General features: G+C 42.9%; 1 protein-coding gene across 1 annotated transcript in view; it reads right to left on the bottom strand.

Moving 5' to 3' along the window:
• PAK5 (p21 (RAC1) activated kinase 5) overlaps window positions 1-17,658 on the bottom strand; it is a 238,303-nt gene extending 220,645 nt beyond the window's left edge. The window contains exon 1 of the mRNA XM_045008379.1: window positions 17,564-17,658. The gene's annotated coding sequence lies outside the window, so the exon portion shown is untranslated. The remainder of the gene's footprint in view (window positions 1-17,563) is intronic.
• Window positions 17,659-18,366: the final 708 nt, after the last annotated feature.

Below are 18,366 nucleotides of genomic sequence, written 5' to 3'. Positions count from 1 at the left end.
TAACTCTTTTTATGAAATAAACTTCCCCCAAATCTAGTCTATGCCTTCCATTCAACATGTTCAAATCATGGCTATGCAATATATATCTCCCTTATTGGGAAAAAATGGGTGATTTTGTCTTAGATGCTTTTGTGATCCAGCACCAACTCCTCCTTTCTATATACCGGCCGGTCTCTGGGGATGTTTTAAGAGTCGGGCTCTTATTGCATCCTGTGTTGTGTCTTGTGACCCAGATGGCACATGGCAGGAGCTTTGATGAGTAATTCATCAAAATAATTCATATCAAGCCCAACGTCAGTGGAAAGACTCCCATTGATTTGTATGGGATTTGACTTAAACCCTATATGAAAACAAAATCCAAGTATCTAGCTATGTACATCTCGGCTGACTAGCTCCAGAAGGTCTCCAGAGACATACTGGATGTTATAAATGTACAAGCTAAAGTCACAACTATGAGAATGTTGAATACAAGAAGTGGATTGTATCATACAAGTGATAAGTGTGACAATGCTGATTGTGATCTTAGTGCCTTTAGTTCATAATGAACAGTGCTACTTCTACAGGTAGGTTTGGCAGAGTGGATTTTAACAGCAAAAGCAGCATAATCCATCCTGAAGATTAAAAGGTTTAAAGTCACATGGCACAGAGGAAGAGGATTTATTGAAAGGATTTCTTTAATAAAGAACGATGAGAAAATACAAATACACAAGAACCACTGAAAATCATGTAATCATAAAATAGTTCAGAGGCCATCCAAATAGTTTTAAGATTAAAAACCTCTCAGAATATCCAAAAGGTAAGTATAGTTCCAGGCTGGGAAGTAGGTGTCTGTTTAATCATTCTCAAATTACAGACACCGGATTCTTTACCTATCACAGTTTTATACTTGTGTGACTCCATCGACTTCAGTGGACACACTATCAATTTACCCCAGTGCAGAGAATCAAGGCCCGAGTATTTCTACAGGTGTGCAAACTGGACTAGTCTGAGCAGGGAATAAGGATCATTTGCTTTACTGCAAGGTTAACTTCAGTAGCAGAGGTTTGTCTGCTCCAACAGATTGCTGAGTCTTTCCTTGGGGTGCAGTATTTCAATTCTAAAAAACTGAAAGTAAAGGGTAGATATCAGTGGATAATGGCAGCCTCTCTCATTATTCAGCTTCTTGCAACTCTGGCAATAATCAAATGGGAGTACGTCAAAGAAAGGCTTGCTTTAATTCACTCAGTCTTTGGGTTATATTCAGGAACATGGGAAGTGCCCTCTTTTTCCTAGGCACTGCAGACTAGATAGGTCCAAATTCCCAGGACTGTGCATGCACTGTTGCAGATGCAAAACAGAATGTGCACGCACAACTATTGCTATTGCACATGTGACAATAATCTAATCTAAACGGGCCATTTGACCACAAAATGTCCTTGACTATAGGCACAATAATGGCAAATGTGCACACAACCTGGATGTACATTGTTGCACACATGTACATGCAGCTTTGAAAGTGAGGACTATGGGTTTTTCCTTTAAGACACAAATATATAGTCAATAACATTTGCCATACGTTGTCTGGAACTGCACAAGCATTAGGTGATAAGGCAAAATCCTGCCCTTATTTATATCCCATGCAGGCCCTCTGTCTTTGATTGGCTTCCAAGGGGTGGAAATGAGAGCAGAGTTTGGCCTACACACTGTAATATTGATATTAACTAAGATTTAAAAAGTATAAAAACTCATTAAGTTACCCACCATATTACAACATGATTAGTTACGCTGACATTAAATGTGTAGAGACTAGTACATGTTATCGTCTAGGAAGCTTGTCCAGTCGTTTTATTGATCTGCTTTGTGAAGTGCACTAGACTCGGTGCCAACATTAGGTTGACTTAGTGAAATCTAGTGAGGGAAACATTGCATATTAATATACAGAGGTGGTTTTTTTTGTTTCCCAGATGAACATGTTTCACAGACAGGCTTGCCTCTCATCGTTGCTTAACAGACTGACTGAGTTTCTCACAGAAGTCTCATTCTTTTGAAAAACCATTAAGATGCTATAGAATAATTACAACATTTTCTTGGGCAAAGCAAATATGTAAGGTTCTATAAAAATTAAGGATAACATTTTCAAGATCACCTAAGTGACATAGGTATCTAAGTCACTTATTTGCAATGAGACTTAGGCTCTTTTGAAAATTTTACCTTGAGGGAATGAAGTCTGGCCTCACTGAAATTCAATGGTTGCCCTCAGTGGAGGTATCCAGTCTCTGCTTTTTTCCCAGAAGGCAGCATTGGTAGCCTAATAAAGGCTATGAACTGTCAGCCTAGAGATGTCCAAGGGATTAGTCTGATGTAACCCCTACTAGGACAAAAAACCATCATGTAACTGTGAGCCACTTCTGCCATCTGGAGGAATGGGGTATAGTGTAGATAGATATTTAGATGTTATTCTATTGATTGATGGAAAGTTTGGGTATCGTATTATCATCAACTGGCTAGTATGCATGTGCACTATTGCCCTACACTGGCTGGAGTAAAAGTTGTACTTGTGATAGGATTTATATTGCTACCAACTAAAGGAAGGGTCCTATAGCTGAAGTGGTAGAGGACTGTGTTTTTGGAGCAGGGGTTTGATTTCAAGCCCTGGTGTCATTATAAGCAGCCAAGACACACAGTATAGTGACAAGTGAAAGCCCTAGCTGGTCACAGCATCACTGCTTGGGAGGTACTACTATTAACCTTACTGAATTGATCCTAAGCCTTTCATTTAAGTCTTTATTGACTGATGCATACTGTAGTTCTTACTGGTGTAAAACCCAGCACAATTCCATTGACTCCAAACTCACAGTAATTTCATTGAACTGGTACAATGAAGAACAGAACTTGGTCCATACTATACTTGCATGGGGCCAATCCTACTCCCATTCAAGTCAGTGGCAAAACTCATTGACTTTTGTGGTCCAAGATGAAGTGACTCAGATATTCCCGTGCTATGTACAGATAAGTCATCTTACTGTACTGAGGAAGATACCACCTTTATTATTCTATGTCAAGCATACTCCTAGTCATCATAACCACACCAGTGAAAACAGAACTACATGGTGTGATTACACCTTGGAAGGAGTTGGACCTCCCAGTAGGTCAGTTGTTTAAACTGCTGATTCTCTTCAGTAAGTGTCAATTTAAGTTTAAAATTAAAATAGAAGTTTCCAAACACTATAAGCCCTATATTTTTGGTTGCAAGATGGTAAGATCTTCAGGGCAAGGAATATCCCCTGCTATATCTGTACAGTACCTAGCATAAAAGCACCCTCAGACAGTTTTGGGCCTCTTGGTAGTTGTCAAAGACATCTTACCCATCTGGCCTAAAGACATGCTTCCATTTCACCTCAGAAAGGATTTTCCTCAAGCTGGTAGGGTGAGCTGGTGTATTGGAGCCTTGGTCGCCCAATCATATGAAAAGCTCTCCCCATTCCAAGGTGAGCAAAACGCCCAAACAAAAGGCCAAACAAAATGAACAAACTGGAATCCTTTCACTCAGCCTCTTGGCTGGGTCACAGCCCTTCCCTGGGGGCTGGACTACCTCCTCCTCTACCCTTGTGTGAAAACACTTCACCTTTCCTGAGCCATGGCTGCCTTTGCTCCTCACTTGCAGGGGTTTGCACCACCACCATTAGGAGATGCCATAGGGGAGCTCCAACTTCCCTCTCCTCCCCTCCATTCCAGGCTTCTGGAGATCCTATCACAAAGCAGCTGTCCACCTTCAAACAGCATTGCTTCACTGGGCTGCTTCACTACAGTGCCTGTCTCCCTCCGTTTAGGGCCTTCTCCCACCAGTGCCTCACCAAATCCCTTCCCTGGTTTCAGCTCCACAGAGAAGCTCCACCAATTCCTACTTACCTGCCTGCTGCAGCTGCTTCCACCTTTGTGCCACCTCTAGGCTTTGAGACTTTTGGCCACAGCCCCTTTCTAAGGTCTCCTCCCTAATGAGCATGGAGAGACACTCATTACTCTCCCAAGTCTCTCATGGCTTCAAGTCACAGGCTTTTATAGCCTGGTCCTTTCCCCCACTCCCAGCAGCCCTGCTTCCAGCCCATAGTCACAACCTCTAGGGACTACACTTCCCAGAACACTTGCCTTTAGAAGGGCCAAAGCTTGGAGCAGGGATGTGCTAGCCTAGGCTTGCCCTGCATACAGTGTACCCTGTGATGGGATAACAAACGAATGGTGCACTGGCTTGCAGTTGTAGTTACACCTTGCCGTCCCCACTCACTTTGCAATTGGGGCTGATAGGGAAAAATACTGGAAATGTATTAATAATCCTATTGTTATAAATATCACTAGAGAACAATGAGCTTCGTGGAAACTGTGGCATTGGTCATGAGGTTCTGCAAAGGGGCGGGGAACTTAAAGCCATTCATTTCAGTTCAGATCCAAGTGCTAGCTGCTCCCAAGCCAATTTTCTATGAGGTAAAAGGACAGTGTGTTTCATAGCCTTTACCGGTGCTCTCAGCAGATTTTTTTATTGAATTCGGGGGTGGGGGGGAGAAAAGGGGACAGACACAACTATCATCAGCTTTCATATGCATTTTAGCAAGCTCTGCCTCTAGAGTACAGCATCAAGAAACTCTCCACATGCAGGACTTTAGATCGAGATCACGTTCAGTACTTCTGTTGTTTAGCTGATAGGCAAGAGGGATGCAGAAAAAGTGACATTTCACTTTTCTGCTCTGTGTTAGTGGATTATGTAAGACATACATTTTAACAAGATACGATTGAGATTTGGCACATGAAAACCATTGATGCTAATAGGAGGTGTGTCCAATTCCCAGTGAAATTTACTGAGCATATTTATTAGATTCTGCCACCCCTTACTCACACTGAATAGCATCTTATTTCCAAAGTAGCCCCCTTCCCTTCCCTTAAGAGAATAATTGTCCAGCCCTTAATACTCTATTTGTTATGGAAGGGATTGTGATTAAGGTTGTGAATTGTTTTCTATTAGCAGCTTGATTTTAATCATCTCCTCTTCACAAGATCTTTGCCACAACTGAATCAACCTGTCTTGATTTGGTCATTTGTGCTAGAGGAGAATTTTCTGGCAATCAGAGAGGAAGGATAGGACCATGCTTTATATATGGAACTGAAAGCAGGAAGATCTGGGGCTTTTTCCTGACTGTGCCACAAACTAAATCACTGAAGATGGCATTTTCAAATGTGTCCACTGATTTGGGGGCCTCAGTATTGGATGCCCCATGCGAGATATCTAGACCTTGGACTTGCAGATGCATTGTGCAGACTTACATCTGCAAGTCCAACTGAGACTAATGGGAACTGTGAATCATCAGCTCCTTTTAAAATCAGGACTTAGGTGTCTGACTTGAGACACTGAAGAGAGAAACCAAGAATTCATTGGGCATGAAGTTTGAGCTCATTACCCACTCACTTCTAGGAATGATCCCTCTCAGACTGAGACACTAGAGAAGTGGGGTGGAAGCTTGTCTTGCTCTCACTGTACTTCCTTTGCTTGTACTTACATTATATAGATGGCTTTCCCTTCACAAATCCTTCAAGGAGTATTGTAGACAGTTTTCTGAAGTAAGCGATCTCTTTAATAGAACATTATAATCATAACAAGTCAAAGACTTGGAAGCTAGGAAATTAAGGTAAAAACCCAAAGATTAACAAAAAACAAACAAAACAAAAAACCCCACCCAAAGGTATGAATGTCTGGATATTCAGTTGTAAGTGTCCTCCACACTTTTATGCCTTTTATCTTAATGGGCTTAATCAAACACCTACTGAAATAAATTTGCGTTGACTTCAATGGGCTTTATATCAGGCCCTGTATTTTGAGGCTAAGATTTTCAAGGCCAAAGGAAGTTGGACACCCAATTCTCGTTAAAATTAATGGGAATCAACCATCCAAATCCCTTCCAGTAGCTTTGAAAATGTCAGCCATAATGTATAATGTGTGCATGCAAAGTATGAATCCTTTTCTTTGCAGCAGTATTATAGTAGCTTTTTCTGATCATTCCAGATGGTTGTTAAACTGAAACAGGCCCCAATCCTACACCACATCAGGATAGTGGAATTTATCTTGTGGCACAGACCCGTTGATTAAAACCAACATTCACACCACTGAAAAATGAACACCCCTGGAGATGAACTATCTTAGGCCTGGTTAGTTTATTCTATAGTGATTATTCCACACAACGTAATTATCTTGGAAAGCTGATGATGCTGATGATATGACAAGGCTAAAATATTAGAGAGTCCAATAGGCTGTTCTTTATCTGCTCACTTGCATGAAAATGTATATTTACTGCTCCTAAAGAAAATGGGTTTGGCCTTATTTGTAACCCTTTCATCTGTCTGTTTAAAGCTTCATTGCAATTTACCCAGGGTAAATATGATAAAAATGAAACACTACAGGAATGGAATGCAGGACAGATGAATGTCTTGCCCACCATAGTGTACAATATTCCAAGTGATCATATTTCAAAGGTGTAGGGCCAGATTTTCAAAACAAACTCAGATCCCATTTAGGCACCTAGATGGAGTGGCCAGCTTTTGAAAAGGGCCCAGCATCCAGTAGCCACCACTGAAAACAGCGGGAGCTGCTAGGGGCTGAGCTTACTTGAAAATCCAGTCATTGATTTAGGTACTTAAAGGAAAGTGGTTGGGTGAGCAATCAGCAAGAGAACTTTGGCAACTCCTTAATGTTCCTAGCACAGGCTCTTGTCTCTATAAAGCTCCTCCAACTATGACCAGGAATGGACACCCTTTGAATTAGCCTTCCTTGACTGTCCCAATAGATTGCCTAGTAAAGGGAAAATATGGGTTTTTGCAGGTTTTGGCTGCCTTTGTAGCAATCTTCTCCCCTTCAAGTTTTAATGCAATTCCTGGTTCAGATGCCTATGCCAGAGCACAGCACTGCCTCTCAGGTCATTTTAAGTGAAGTCTTGCTGTTAGCACTCTCGCTGCAGTGAAACATCCAAAGGAAAGTATTGCTTCCCCTCCCAATCCATCCTCAGCCTAGAGAAGCAGCTGGACTATTGCTTGGAAGTATGTTTTTGTGTAGGAGGCCAAAAGAAATAGATGGCATAAAGACTTAATTGTTTAGGACCCCAAATATGTAGGAAGAAGAAAAAGCTTGGTGGTAGACTAGAAGTGTAAAGCTGACTTTTGACTAGCTCCCCTTTTAGGTCAATTCGGATTCATGCAGTCATTAAAAAAACCCACACTTATTGGGGGACTGTTTGAGCCCCACTTTAGGATATGATCCCGAAAGCCAGTCATTGAAGTCAATAGGACTCCCACAGGAGTAAGTGGGCCCATGGTCGGCTCGTCCCAGCATTGGGGCAGCATTAATTTTTGTAATAAAATGCCATCTGCCTGCCTCAACTGGTGAGAAACTTGATGAGACAGGGAAGGAGAATGCATGTTGTGGGGACACAGGGCTGCCCCGCCCCTTCAGAGTCTCCAGCCACCCATTGGCTAGCCTGGGGAGGAAGGGAGCTGATTGGTCCCTCACCCCTGCCCAACTTTCATTAATTTAAACTCCAGTCCAGGCCATGGGAGCCTCTTTTTGCTCCACTTGAACAGCCTCATCCTCCCCCGCCGTGTATTGGTGGCTTTGGAGCTTTGTTTGGTCAGATCTGCAGCATCTATAAATTGCCTAATTTTGAGATCAGGAAATAATTTTTTCCTCATGGGGCCAAATTATCAGAGGCCTGGGGAATCTCCCCTCCCCTGCACCCCACACCTTCCTTGCAGCATCCTGGAGCTGCAGTTAAGTAGAAATAGGATTTAATAATTTATTATACTTGGTAAGGGTGAAACTTGCAGCTAGTTTCCAGTGCAGTGAAGAGAATAAAAGGACAGTTTCCAGAAGTAAGAGACCTGGGATTTTACTGATGGGTCTTGTGCTTGTGGGAAAGGGGAAGACCTGGTGTTCTTCGTGGGCTGAGCTCCTCCCTTTTGGTACCCTCCATCCTCCTTGCAGCTGAATCCTAGGGGCAGGCTGAGGAGAGTCTATCCTGAGTTACGGGTTAGATGGATTTAGTATTATACTGTTACTTTTCCTTAAGGTGGCCTTTTTAACAAAACTATTCATGTGTTGGTGCATTTCTTTCTTTTGTGGAAATAATGCAATTAGTATTTTTACGGGGTGGGTGAAGGGTAAATATTTGTGCTTAGAGCCACCAATGGGCTAGCATCACCTCTGTCAGCCAGTCCCAATCCCACCCCCGACCCCTCCAAGCTTCTTATCTGACCTCTCTCCCACTCCCCCCCCCCACTAGCCCCCAGTCCCAGCTTCACATCCAGTCCCTAACTCCCTCCACCATAATCTGCAGTAAAAATTGTTCAGTATCAAAAGGATGTGTAGCAACTATACCTGCCTGCCAACTAGTCAAAGAAAAAAAAGGTGTTGGGAATATCTGCAGCTTATCTAAAAAGATATTTATTTTACCTGCTATAGTCATGCTCCTGTGCTTCTGGTTTCTTCCTCTGAAGCAGAGGCTACTGAATATTTCTGATATAGATCATTAGAGTGTGTCAACAGGCAAAAAGCAATATAATTTCAGCCAGATTTCATTTTTGTAAATCCTCAGGCCTCAACCCTCAAGAAAAGCTTGTCTGTTGTTGGAGGCAGACAGCACATCTGTCACCATGACAAACAAAAGGGAAGCCAAAAAGAGGCCTATTTTGTAAATTAGCAATATCCATTTTTCCTCCACATATAATGAGCTTCTGATTAAAGGAGGTTTGCTGGGCTTCTCAAATGTGGTTGCTGCTAGGGCTAAAGTCACTTTGATATCAGTGCACTCCAGAAAAGCCCATATGTTTAAGGCAGAAAAGCTGCATTATTATGAGTGTTGGACTGGAATGCAATTTTGGAGGAGACTCTTTAAAAATCGTATTTAAAGGTCAGTTAATTTCAAAAGTTAAATGCTTTAGTGCCATCGCCCAGTGCTTGTGAAAAACAAAAGGAAGGGATGCCTCATGCTGAGTGGGGAGAATGCAAGAGGGAATATCATCTGATGGAGTAAACCAAGACTGAGAGCTAGGCACTCCTGCATTCTAAGCCTAGCTGTGACAGAGCTTCAGGGGCCTTAATCAAGTCACTTAACCTGCCTGTCTTCAATTTACCACCTATACAAATGGGATGATAATACTGACCCATCTTCGACTCAGGGAAGTTATGATAAATTAAATTTGTATTACAATAGCACCTAGATGCTTCAGCCGATCAGGGCCCCATATTTCTAGGTACCCTATATACACAGAATCAGAGTGCTTGCCCTTTATAGCTCATAGTCTGAGCAGACCAGGCAAACTCATGGTGGGAGGGGGAAAATAGAGTTCTAAAACAAGTGCTAAAATTCACCAGAGCATAGGAGTCTGCACAGGCTGGTGTTTATTGGTCCCCAAGCTCCCAATTTATATGGAGAATTCTCTTGAAAAGTTCTTTCAAATGTTGGCATCTACGCCCTGACTTTGGTATAAACATCTGGGCTTCATTTCTGCAGCCAGAGGCAGGTGGTGACTCAAAGACCCTGTGCTGTCCCTACCTCCCACTCCGGGGTTGCCCCAATGAATTATTTGGCTAGCCTTTCCCAAAGATTCTCAGGCTGGCTGCGTGCCTACTTTTGAGATCATGATGGACAAGGACCCGTTGCAGTTGAAGGGTAGTGAAAATTTGTTTTGCAGACCTACTCAAAACTGCTATAGCCAATGTTACCCATAACCTGGTTATGTCACAGGCATCTCTGCCGTGCCTTTCCTACAATCTACCCTTTATAATTTTTAAAAAATTCAACCTGAACACAAGTGTTTCACCACTGCCTGTACACCCTTATGGAATAGTTCCTTCTGCAACATTCCTTCAGTGAAGGAGAGAGAAAGAAAAGGTTTGGGCCACAGATATTTCCATTTTGAATTAGGCTATGAGCAGCGGAATTTGGCATGGCTGGCCCTGAAAATGTATGTGAGACGGGTTGGATCACAGAAAACCCCCTTGGGAGCTGCCATTGATGGGCCCAGACTACCTCTGCTCCTGTTTTCCCTGCTAGCTCGGGGCCCCAGCACCCTGTCTTGCTGAGCCAGACACTCCCGTCTGCTCCAACAAAGACCCAGGGTCTGACTTACTTGCCCCAAAACTGCAGGTTTACCTGAAAGCAGCTCACAGAAGTGTGCTTGTCTTTAGCACTCAGATGCCCAACTCCCAATGGAGTCTAAACCCAAATAAGTCCATTTTACCCTGTATAAAGCTTATGCAGGGTAAACTCATAAATTGTTCACCCTCTATAACACTGATAGAGAAATATGCACAGTTGTTTGCTCCCCCAGGTATTAATACATACTCTGAGTTAATTAATAAGTAAAAAGTGATTTTATTAAATACAGAAAGTAGGATTTAAGTAGTTCCAAGTAGTAGCAGACAGAACAGAGTAAGTCACCAAGCAAAATAAAATGTGCAAATCTATGTCTAATCAAACTGAATACAGCTAATCTCACCCTCAGAGATGTTTCAGTAAGTTTTTTCTCAGACTGGACCCCTTCCAGGCCTGGGCACAATTCTTTCCCCTGGTACAGCTCTTGTTCCAGCTCAGGTGGTAGCTTGGGGATTCTCCTACTTTGTTCTGTTCCACCCCTTTATATATCTTTTTTCATAAGACGGGAATCCTTTGTCTCTCTAGGTTTCCACCCCCCCCCACTGGAAAAGCACCAGGTTAAAGATGGATTCCAGTTCAGGTGACATGAGCACATGTCACTGTAAGACCCCAAGTCTTCATTCCCCCCAGCCTGACTCACAGGAAGGCCTGCCTGCAAACAGAGCCCCAGTCAATTGTCCTGGTTGATGGGAGCCATTAAGATTCCAAACCACCATTAATGGCCCACACTTTCCATAATTACAATAGGCCCTCAGTTATATTTTATATTTCTAGCCCCAGATACAGGAGTGATACATGTATACAAATAGGATGATCACATCCAGTAGATTATAAGCTTTGTAATGATACCTTACAGGAGACCTTTTGCATGAAGCATATTCCAGTTATATGGTGGTAAGTGAATATAATGTTTTTAGAAGCAGCAAAGAATCCTGTGGCACCTTATAGACTAACAGACGGTTTGCAACATGAGCTTTCGTGGGTGAATACCCACTTCTTCGGATGCAAGTGCATTCGGATGAAGAAGTGGGTATTCACCCACGAAAGCTCATGCTGCAAACCGTCTGTTAGTCTATAAGGTGCCACAGGATTCTTTGCTGCTTCTACAGAACCAGACTAACACGGCTACCCCTCTGATACTTGACATAATGTTTTTATAAAACCATATAGACGGCACAAAGTCACAGTAGTCATCTTTGATTTTTTGGGAGAGAACTTCATATTAACGATCTTGCGTATCAATGTAAATGTATCTTATCCCAGAAATGGATGGGAAATACAGATCACACATGATGGGTGAAAAGTGTTATCTGAACCACTTGAGTTGCTGGATTTTGCTGCTGTCCCCCCCCCCCCCAAAATGAATTAGTCTACTAGTATTTTTTCCTATTATCCTAGTTTACAAGTCTGGTTGAATAACCCATGAGTGCATTAATTGACCAATGCATTCAGTGAGTTTTGAACATGTTTCTTATAGACTAGATAACCATTTTGTTTCATTATAGGCCCTGGCAGCATGAGTGTAAAACCTTACAACCATGGAAACGGCAAGAACTTGTTCTACAGTATCTGTTTAGTTTCCCCAACAGATAAAGAGATGATCGTTGTACATTTCTACATTGAAAATGTTGGAGAATCAGTTCCTCCCATTGCCAAGACGGTGAGAAGGTTTGTGATTTTCTAGTGAGATTGGTTATCATAATGCCCAGCAAACCTCCAACACCACATGGTTTTGGCATTTTGCACTCTAGCATTTCTAGTGCCTAGTGCCAGTTCAAGACCCTGATATTAATTCTCAAGCCCTCTATGGGGTAGGTAGTTAGTGTCCAGAATGAAGCTCAAGAGAGCTAGAGATAAGGTATTTTCACTCAAAGGCTCTCAAGTGTGAAATGACATTAGAGGAAACAAGTCCAAGTCTAACTGTTTTCAGAACACACTGCAAAAACATCTGTTTCTCCAAGGCCTTCTTGTAATGAAGACAAGGAGCTACTTTCTTACACACGCATGTGCACACACCCAATCCCCAAACAAACTGCGGGGCAAAAGGCAGCGTTGCCAACTCTGGCAAATTGATAATAAGTCCGATACCTTTTTCTTTTCTTGAAGCCCCAGGTTCTGGAATCATGTGATTACGTGAGAATCTCTATTTTCATTTAAAAGAGAAAAAAAAGTGTAAGTTTCCAGCTTTCGTGGTTGCAAAGTAAAGCTTGAACATACTACTCAAATGCACTGTAAAAGGTTCAGACAGCAGAATGCTAATTGAAACCCCCCCACAAATGTTTTTTTATTAATGAACTCAAGGATTTGATGTCAATCTCTTGATTCTTGGGGCCCGGATTCATGGTTATTGAATATTTTAAGCAGGCAACATGGAGTATCCATTATTCTGTCTACTATAGGCAATGTTATATCGTTAAAATTATTCTTATGCATTGGGCCCTAATTTAGCCATCACTTGAGGCAAGATTTTGAAAGGTATTTAAGTGCCTAAATACCGTCTAATATCTGGCTGCTTAGCACTTCCATGAGTAAATTCATCCACCTGAGCAAGGGGTTTACAGGATAGCTCTAGGGAAGGGGACAGGGTCAGAAGTGGAGTGGAAGATGGAAGCAGAACGGTCTGTCACCGCTACAGCACCTAGAACTGAAGCAAGTCTCACCTTCCATTGATCTCTAGTGAACGGCTGTGAAACCCTTTTGGCCAAGTGTGTATTTCATCCCGTCTTGTGAGGGGTCCCCATAGACAGCCTTCTACAGGAAAAGCTTTGTTATCCGGCATGTTGGGAAAATGCGGGGGGGGGAGGTGCTGGTAAGTCAAAAATTCCAGTTAACTAAGAGGAAGTGTGTTTGGGTGCGGGAGGGGGCTCAGGGCAGGGGGTTGGGGTGTGGGAGGAGGTGCTGCATCTGGGCAGCACTCACCTCAGGCGGCAACATGTCCCTGCTGCTCCTAGCCAGAGGCAGGGCCAGGCAGCTCTGTGCACTGCCTCTGCCCACAGGCGCTGCCCCCGCAGCTCCCATGGGCTGCGGTTCCCGGACGATGGGAGCTGTGGAGCAGGATGGGGGCAGTGCATGGAGAGCCTGTGGCCATTCCACTGCCTAGGAGTGGCAGGGACATGTCGCTGCTTCCAGGGAGCCATGTGGAGCCAGATAGGGAGCCTGCCGGCCCTACACCAACTAGACTATAAACGCGACTTTCAATGAAAATCAGAAATGTTGGTTTAGAGAGCTTCCCAGCCGGTAAAGTGCTGGATAACACAGTTTTTACTGTAGTCTGCTACCAGTTATTTTATTAGCTCAAGTGCTAGTGGAGTGTGTTGTGGATCTAAGGACCCCATCCCTGATTCTTTTTCTTCAATTTTTAAGTTTAAAAAAGAAATTATGCACTAACTACTATGTTAAAAGAATATTATGGTTACAAGGCCAAGCACTCAAAAGTTAGAAATGCTAGAATTAAGGGTGCACAGTAGAGCCTTAATTTGCCCTGCTGCACACCATTGTGCATATGCATTATGATACAGCCTTTAATTACATGGTCACATACTATTTTTCCCCTAACAGTTGAAGGCTTGACCCTGCAACCATAGTTTTATATTCCAAAAAAAGTATTAGCAGAGACAGGGGTGTGTGACTATGTGTTTCTAGTCTCATCTTATTGCCCTACATTAGATATGCAGACTAAGTACTTCATAAAACTGCATTAAGTCATTCTGAGTTTTATCTCTTTCCTTATTTCCAATTAACTAGGCACATGAGTATTAAATTAGGCACAGGGGAAAGCTGCCTCTGAGGAAAAGTGGGTTAGAAAATCTTGGCTCCCTCCAAGGAGATAAATATGTTGTCTTTTACTAGGTTGCAGCACAAATCTGGAGAACACCAATATCCACCCTTCTGTGGCAAAGACAGACTAATACTTCCTATTCTTTAACCGGTGGACTGATATTCTCTTCATGAAGAGAGCTGCAGCAGCTGAGTCACTATGGTGTCAAGCATCAATGGTAGTTTGTGTCCCTTCACTAGTGAGTAACATGGACCTTCTTCTTGAATCTTAGTCTGAGATCTCAAAGAACAAGAGGCCACCCAGTACTAGCACCATCTATTGTTACTGCCACTGAACTAGAAGGTCAATAACCCATTCACTTAATCCATGCTCCAGATTACAGGAGGTCAAAAAAAAAATCAAATTAGGATGCTTTGGCAGGAGTACAAATGTTTGAATGTGTTCTGACCACAAAATTAACAAATTCCATGAAATAGTCTGGTCTAGAATGGGTCCAAAAGTGGTAAGTATTTTATGAGGCGTTTCAATATAATTGTTTGAAATGTTTGTAAAATAAATTTTCAATGAAAAAACCAAACTTTAGTTTTCTCCTCATTTTTCCATCTTTCCCCCTTTCCTCCCACTTTCCCTCTTCCAGTGGTGAAAATAAAGAAGGTGGGAACAAAAACCCAACTGGAAAATCCAGGGGGAAAAAAAACCCAAAAAACTCCTTTGTTTTTGCATCCAAAAGTGAGAACTTTTTGAAAGAAATGAAAGGGTCCAGGGAAATTTTCATTTAGGAACAGGCCATTTTTTCATCAACATGTTTTTCAATGAAAAATTTAGACCTACTCTGGTCAGAAATGCATTTCCCAATTATTTTTCATGCCAGTGTAATGCAAACAGTTTAGTAGGTGTTAAGATGAGTGACTGTAGAATTGAGGTAGGAAGCATTATGTTACCCAAGATTGTTTGCAAATTTAGGTCAATTTCAGCTAACAGATCCACCTGAAAAAAAAATGGGAATAAAATCCAGAAACATTAAAATGTTTCATTTTGAAACATTTAGAAATGTAGCTGGCTTTAACTAAACAAAGATCCTGAAAACAAAAACTTTCTTTGACCCAAAAGGATATTTTTTTGGTGGCCAAACTGAAAAAAAACAATTATTTACCCAGCTCCACTGAAGACAGCACATTTTCCATCATGAGACATGAGTCCTAGCTGGTTGCTGGGCAACTTGAGTGGATACATACTCAGGGCAGCTAGCCCAGGTCACCACTGCCCATGCTACCATGGCTACACTACTCTTTTGATGGGATCAGTCTCATGATAGGACTATCAGTATAGAGGAGTATATGGGGGTATAGTCTGCAAAAAAGACTAATATTCTGAGATTTAATAACAGACATGAGCAGTAACTATTCGACTCTACTGATAAGGCCTCAGCTGGAGTACTGTCCAGTGCTGGGCCACATTTTAGGAAAGATGTGGACAAATTGAAGAGAGCCCAGAGAAAGCAACATAATAAAAGGTTAAGAAAACCTGACCTATGAAGAAAGGTTAAAACCCCAGGCAAGTTTAGTCTTAAGAAAAGACTGAGCAGGGACTGGATGTTCTTCCAATATGTTAAGGGCTGTTATAAAGAGGACAATAATCAATTGTTTTCCATGTCCACTGAAGGTAGGACAAGTAGTAATGGGCTTAATCTGCAGCAAGAGATCCAAGTTAGATATTGGGACAATCTTTCTGATACAAGGGTAGTTGAGCTCTGGAACTGGCTCCAAGGGAGGTTGTAGAATCCCATTGTTGGACATTGTTAAGAACAGGTTGGACAAACATCCATCAGGGAAAAATCTAGTTTTACTTTATCTTGCCTCAGTGCAGGGGTCTGGACGTGATTATCACTAGCTCAATGGGAGCTCACACGAGTGTGTCTATGCCAGCTGTGAAATCACACCCCTAGCTCCAAGTGTAGATGTACCTTCAAACTTTGCACCTCTTCACTGGGAGTGAATCACAGAGACAACAACAATCAGAAGGAATAGAAATACATCTCCAAGATCCTATCCAGATTCAGCCTCTACACAGCGTAGTGAAAAAAATATAAGTTTTGCAATATGCTTTTGACAAGGGAATCCCCTGAACAAAAAAGTTAAAACCAGGACAGACAAGTTGGCTGGACAGCAAGCAATTAAAGTAATCAACATACAGTGGGCTAAACTCCTCCCTCTTGTAATGCCACTGAGTTGTGAGAGGGTGAATTTGGCCAACAGAATCAGATTGTCAAGCCCCTTTCTTGTCTATAGTTGCAAATAATTTCAGGCTACAACATTGTGTCTGCAGAATTGTGGGTGCAATAAAGGAGGTCAAGTTAGGGCTGGGCTGAATTTGTTGGCTTCTAACAACTGATCCAAAGCCCACTGAAGTCCTTGCAAGTGTTCCTTTTGGTCTCCATGGGCTATTACTCATTTGGGAAAATATCACTTTTTGTAATTTGATGAATAGAATCAAACACATGAAGGGCACCTCTCATAGTACAGCCAAGCCTTAATCAAACCACAGCAGGAAGACTTTATCAGTGGCTTCCTTTTGGTGTGGTACAGCCAACCTAGACTTTACAGACTAAACTAAACTGCATCAATTTTCTTCATTTTCTGCATTGACAATAGGAAACAATCTCAGTTCACCCTCTCCTAACAGTGGGCAGGTGTTGATTTAATTTTTGCGACATTTTGGAAAGTGAAAGCACAGTTTTGCTTAGCTCAGATCAGAGACTCGTATCCTCACTGATCTCTCCTGTCACTTGTCAGAACAAGAATCCCAAGCCCACTGCTACAGCCTGAACAATTTGAGTTGCAGGCTTGTTTTAATAGCTCAAGTCACTGCTTCTGTACTTAACCATATTAGCAATGCTCAGGGTTCATCCTTCTCCTCCTCCCCATATTACTGCTCAGATCACCTGACTCAGCTCAGGTTGTTCTAGTGACCTTCTGTAATGGGGTGCACCCACCTCTCATGAGCACCCCTGTCTCAGTGCATGTGCCTGCTCTCTCTGTGGTGGCTCTTTGGTGACTCAGCCCTCCAGTCAAGTCACACAGTCTGTATGGGAGATAGAAATACCACCCCCACCTCCTTCCAGGATATACATCCAGCAGGGTCCTATCTCAGCACCCTCTTTCAGGTTCTCTCAATCTGCTGCCCCATCTTTGGGCTCAATCCTCAATCAGTCCCGCAGGGCTTATCACAGTACCTGGGTCTGAACTGTCTCTCAGCCCCTTCTGGGCTCCCTCAAGTTGTCCCTGCTCTTCAATCAGTCCTGGCCCTGGTTTGTGGCCACATCCCCCAGGGCTCCCTCCCCAGGGACTCTTCACCTTTCTGGGCCTTTTCTGGCTCCAACTCTTCACACAGGCCACTAAAGGCATTCAGTTCCTGTTCTGGGGTGTATCAATGTCCAGGTCACTTTCCCAGTGCCTGGTGGGGGGGGGGGACGACCCAGGCCTGCCCTCTACTCCAAGTCCCAGCCCAGGGACCTTATAGATAGCAGCCATCCACCATGTCCCTTTAAATAAACTGCATCAATGCTACAATTCCCTAGGCCACTTCCCTACAGCCTCAGTTCATTCTACACCCTTACCTCAGCGCCTTGTCCTGGTTGAGTCCCAGCAGCCAGCCCAGAATTTGGCATTCCCCACAGCCTCCGCCAGCACTGCTCTGTCCATGGTTCTTTAGCTCCCTCAGCCAGCCACACTCCTCCAGCAGCAACAAGGAACTGATCCAACTCTGGCCCTGCAGCTCTTCTTATACTAGCCTGCTGGGCCCTGATTGGCTGTTCCCTGCAGCTTCTCTGATTGGCTGCTTCCCACAGAGCTGCTCTAGACCACTTGGAGGGCTCTCTCCTCTGCCCTTTTCTGGGGCAGGGTGTGACAACGCCATGAGGTCTCCAGCAGGGGGCTCCGAGCCTAGTCCATCCCATCACACCTTCTTTTAAATGGTAAATAAAGCTGAACCTAAAGAACTTATTTGAAATGCCTCTAAACTATGACCTTTCCATCCAGAATGGCAACCGCCAATCATCACAACACACTTTCTGAGTTATCTCACATCCTTTTGAAGAGAACAACAAATCCACTTCAGTCTTGTGGAGTGAGTCTGAGTTTGTTTAATCACCTTGTTTAATATGTAACAAAGCAAACTCTGTGCAAAAGTGTAAAATAATTCAGTAGTTCCTGGAACAGAGCATTAATGGTGAGGGGGAAGGAGGAGGAATCAGCTCAATAAAGTACTGTGGCATATGAGTCAGGAATTAAATATGGGAAGCAAAACAAAGAAAAACCCTGAAGTACTTAGATCTAAAATTATAGTGAAGAAAGGAAATAGGATTGTAGCCAGCAATGGAACCTAGAGGACACGTTCAATATCCTTTCGGGTCGTCTCTTG

The sequence above is a fragment of the Mauremys mutica genome, chromosome 3, assembly GCF_020497125.1.
Source record: "Mauremys mutica isolate MM-2020 ecotype Southern chromosome 3, ASM2049712v1, whole genome shotgun sequence".
In the NCBI taxonomy this organism is placed as follows: Eukaryota; Metazoa; Chordata; order Testudines; family Geoemydidae; genus Mauremys; species Mauremys mutica.
The sequence above is the reverse complement of the archived record's forward strand: the minus strand, read 5'-3'. Positions and strand labels throughout refer to the sequence as shown.